This window comes from Nansenia antarctica, assembly GCF_963989245.1.
Source record: "Nansenia antarctica genome assembly, chromosome: 12".
NCBI classification, from domain to species: Eukaryota; Metazoa; Chordata; class Actinopteri; order Argentiniformes; family Microstomatidae; genus Nansenia; species Nansenia antarctica.
In genome coordinates this window covers 17,845,918-17,850,917 of record NC_137682.1, presented here as the reverse complement: position 1 = coordinate 17,850,917, position 5,000 = coordinate 17,845,918, and the positions used below count along the sequence as shown (strand labels likewise).

General features: G+C 47.4%; 1 protein-coding gene across 1 annotated transcript in view; it reads right to left on the bottom strand.

Moving 5' to 3' along the window:
* The window catches only part of cUnh8orf34 (chromosome Un C8orf34 homolog), a gene marked incomplete at both ends in the record, with an annotated part of 151,245 nt that overhangs the window by 110,687 nt on the left and 35,558 nt on the right, over window positions 1-5,000 (bottom strand). The window lies entirely within an intron of this gene.

The window sequence follows — 5,000 nt, the reverse complement described above, 5'->3', positions numbered from 1 at the left end:
AGACCCTGCATCCTGACCACAGAGAAACAGAGAGGGTTATAGAGAGAGAGAGAGAGAGAGAGAGAGAGAGAGAGAGAGAGAGAGAGAGAGAGAGAGAGAGAGAGAGAGAGAGGGGGGGGGGGAGGGAGAGAGAGAGGGGGGAGGGAGAGAAAGTATTGGAGAGATTTTGAGAGAGGTGGCTCCTTGTGATCTCTCCCTGTGTCCTTATGAGCATAACCCCCACCACCACCCCCCCCCCCCCTCCTCCCCCTTCACTGCTCTGCATGACTCTCTAAAGAGCTCCATATGTACCAGACACCCCAGTGTCATCCCCCCTATCTCAACCCTACTCTCTCTCTATGACACACAGATGCGCGCACACACACACACACACACACACACACACACACACACACACACACACACACACACACACACACAGACACACATACTGCTAACAGGTGCAGAGGGAGCAGCAAACCAAGGCCTGGCAGCCATCCCCAAACCAGGATCAGAGAGAACACAAACTCACTCTCTCTGTCTCTGTCATCCCTCTCTCTTTATCACTATCCCTCACCCGTCATACAATTACGTTCCTCTCTCTCTCTCTCACACATACACACACACACACACACACACACACACACACACACACACACAGCCTTGTCTCCCCTCTCTGCCACCGCTCCCACCCTCGTCTCTCTCTCTCTCTCTCTCTCTCTCTCTCTCTCTCTCTCTCTCTCTCTCTCTCTCTCTCTCTCTCTCTCTCTCTCTCTATCTCGCTCTGGTTTGTTTTACATACAGCTGTTCTACAGGGAGCAGAGATGAAATGTGCTCCACACGCGATAGGCCTTCTAGGTTCATTGTTGGGCACTTTTCCAAAGCCAAACAGGATTATATTATCAGGTATCATAGAACTGAGTTTTCAGCTTCAAGGCACAGTAAGCGATGCGCGTATCTGTAACAGAGACACAATTTTACAATGATTGCTAACAGAAATCAAAAGTTGGTTGAATAACAAGATCGTGAGTGGGTTTAGAGGGGAATGGCACTTAAATAGAATAACATTCAGTCCATGTTTTCCCTCACAAAATCAGAAACCAGTGAAGTATAACAGTGGATCAAAGAGAGGCATAAAATAAATTGCAAAGTTTTTGATTCTCAGTTAATCCGTGCAAAATAAAACATATTGTGGCAGTTCATTTTGTGAGTATGAAGCTGTTTCAAGTATGTGTCTGTTTCAAGTATGTGTCTGTCACTGATGTTATCAATCTTTCAACAAAAAAAAACATGTTCGTTTGTATGGAACAGTTTACAGAACAACACAGTATTTCCCCCTTTTGAATCCTTTTTCATCATTCCAAAAAGTGTGTGACAAAAGTGTCAACGAGAGCTCCGTTTCTGGACACGATTCTCACGACTCCCTGCCACTATGTGTGTTTGTGTGCGTGCGTGCGTGCGTGCCTACACACGTGCATGTGCGTATGTGTGCGCAAAGTCACATAAAACCCACATTGATACTTTTCACGTCAATATCATGTTACAGGCCTCGTGGTGGAGTAGCGAGAAAAAAAAAAGAAAAACACCTCACACCTTGATAGATGGAGGGAAGGAAAAGTTTCTCAGTGGATGAGTGTCTCTCCTCTAATCCCGGTGATTAGTCACGCGTTCTCCTCTTTCAACATGGCCGAATGCCAAAGCTTTCTCTCACCTGTCTCCTCTCACCTGTCTCATCATTTAGACACACCACACCATCCCAGGCCAACTGCAATTAACATTTCCAAGGAGGTACTTCTCTTTAGAGCAGCACTGATGCGGAACTAAAAGACATACTGACCTGTGTAGCATGTGAGCACAATGTTGTTGTGATTGATATCAACGGCATAATTGGTTGTTTTGATAGATTTTTCTTTCCATCTTAGATGCAAAACGTTGAAATCAAATCAAACTTTGCGGCATGGTGAATCATACTGTTTTAGGAAAGTCTCACATGAGGCACAGAGTGTGACTATTGTTGGTGGGGGATGTGAAGGCAGGGTGTGGGACAGGGTTTGTGTGTAGCCAGTTCAGGCAACCACTGTTACCTCATATCTCCTACTGTAGCCAACTCATCCTCACACTCGGAGACCAAATCATCCTTCAGTGGGTTGAAATCGAAAAAATAACGTTTTGGGGAACCGATGTCGTCTTTTTCCCGTACATCTGCCCCATTCAGAGTAAATGACCTCAGTGGAGGTTCTCTCAGACATACCTCAGGTCTCCTCCCGCCTTTTTACCTTCCTGTTACCTCATAGGTCAAGATAAACAGGACAAAGAGAAAGGAGAAAAAGATATTTCCCTGTCTGGAGGAAACAGCTATCTCATCTCGAGACACAACGAGAGACGGTAAACAAAAGAGTTCTGAGGAGTGAACAGCCTACGCAACAAAGATTGGATTTTTCATTTTTTTCGCCGAAAGGAGATGTTACAGCAGTTAAAGCAAGTGAAGCATGACAACATGGCGTGCTGAAGTCAGTCGTTCCACCCTTGAAACCCTATCAATGGGATTACTGCTGCTCAGCTCAATGCTGACTGGAAACACTGGCTGATGCTATCAGCTGGGCTCCTATGGTGGCCCCTCAGGGCCAAGGGAAATAAACTGAATGAACTCATCCTAATTAGTCTGACTTCTATTGGACCAAGTGTGTGTGTGTGTGTGTGTGTGTGTGTGTGTGTGTGTGTGTGTGTGTGTGTGTGCATGCATGTCTGTGTGTGTGTGTTTCTTTCCCCACACAGTGCCTGGGCTGATTGGGCTTTTATGTGGGTTTAAAACTGCTTGTTTCACAAATGTGCCAGTGCCGGAGCCAGGAACGGACTTTAAGACTGGGCGCAGCCCTTCATCAGTCTGACAGGGAGCTGAACCTCTGCCATGTCACAGCTAAGGAGGCTAAAACAGGCCTCCTCAACTCATTACTCTCGTTTAGCTACTGGGCAAAGAGAGGTGCCTGATCTCAATGTAGTCTACACATCACAGTGACTTATGTTGAATGTCAAAGGAATGGGTCGCTCCGCTGACTGTACTGATGTAGCACTACCTTGCGGATGTGAATGTGAAATACAGGTCTTCGTAGAGAGAGAGGGGGGAAGAGATCAAAAACCAAAACAGATTCTCTGGAGTGTCTTCAAACTGACAACCAAAAGTTAACGACACAATGGTTTCAGAGCCCCCCAAAAGGTTCAGAGACCCCAAAATCTTATTTAATAAGGACAATGTTAATGTCTCCAAGTATTCTAGACCCTTTTTTAAACAGCATTGTCTCTGTGTACAGTATGTATAGTGTGTTGCCCCTTCTACAGAGTCCATTGAGAGAAAGAGAGAGAGAGAGAGAGGGTTTGTTTAGTTAGGGAACACACACATGAGTGAGTTTACACTCAAGCAGGTTACTAGTGCAGCCCACCAGAAGCATCAGTCTCCTACACAATAAACACTGACTGGTGTGATACGTTTACAATACATCTCCCCCCTAGAGACCAAACGTTTCTCTAGTGAGTTTACCCTAGGGTATGTCACCCACGTCGGCTTCTGTCTAGACACAACAAACGTCTGTCCGCGCCCACGCAGTTTTGTCGACGCACATTCTCACTCCCCCTCAGAAGAGTGCAGTGGAACCATGCAGGCTCCCGGTGTCAAACGATGAAGGGGCGTCTGATAAATAAAATGGGATTTTTGCGCCGGCGAGGACGGAGACGGAAAGTATTTGAACGATGCGATCGCAACACAAAGGGCCTGAGCGATGAGGAATTCCGTCCCGCAATCACTCACGCAGACACCAAAGCAAAAGGGGGGAGCGCAGAGCACACTAGGCGAGTGTTTGTGTGCGCTGCCTGCCGCTCCCCCCCCCCTCCCAAGTTTCCATGTTATTGAATGGTGCTCAGATAATGTAGAGACTGGCTCCTCTTCTCTCTGTTCAGAACAAGGCTGAAGTCATAATTAGTACATTCATCTCACAAATTAACTTAATATACACCTTCTGAGATGATGTGGTGACAGACATATAGAGTGGGCTCATCTATCACACTCTGTGCCCCCCCCCCCACACACACACACAGGGACAGACAGAGGGAGAGACGGAGGGAGAGAGAGAGAGGGGGAGGGAGAGAGAGAGAGGGGGAGGGAGAGAGAGAGAGAGAGAGAGAGAGGAGGGGACAGAGGGAGAGAAAGAGACACACACACACACACCATCATCATCATCTCACGAACAAACTCCAACCCATTTCATCAGGGGCAATGAATTATTGTCTCACATCTGAGTACAATAATTGAATTTCCATGCCTTCATAAGGCAAGCTGTGGCTTGGTGTCTGGGAGGTCATTCTGAAGCAGGCTTCAGTCTCCTCACACAGCGCTGGGCTGTAATTAACACTGTCTTTGGAATTGACAGATTTCACCCTAAGAGGCGGAGAGAGAGAGAGAGAGAGAGAGAGAGAGAGAGAGAGAGAGAGAGAGAGAGAGAGAGAGAGAGACGCTGCCGACACACTCACAACCCACACATGTCCAGACAGACTCAGACATACAGTACAAACACACACGCACACATAAGGCGTGCATGCATACACACGCACAAACACACACTGTATACATAAACACATACATAAACAGACCCACATAGACGCGCGCGTGCACACAGAGACAGACACACACACACACACACATTGAGGCACACACACACACACGCACAGACACACAGACGCACAGACACACACACACACACACACACACGCACACACACACACACACACACACACACACACACAGACGCACACACACACACAGACACACACACACACACGCACACGCACACACACACACACGCACACGCACACGCACACGCACACGCACACACACACACACACACACACACGTAGACCCAACACCCTCCCTGCCCTCACACTAGGCTAGCATTTGTGTTTCATTAAGACCTAAACACAAAGCTCCTACTCAGTGGTTAGTCTTCACACAGACCCTCTTTGATGTGAGTGGG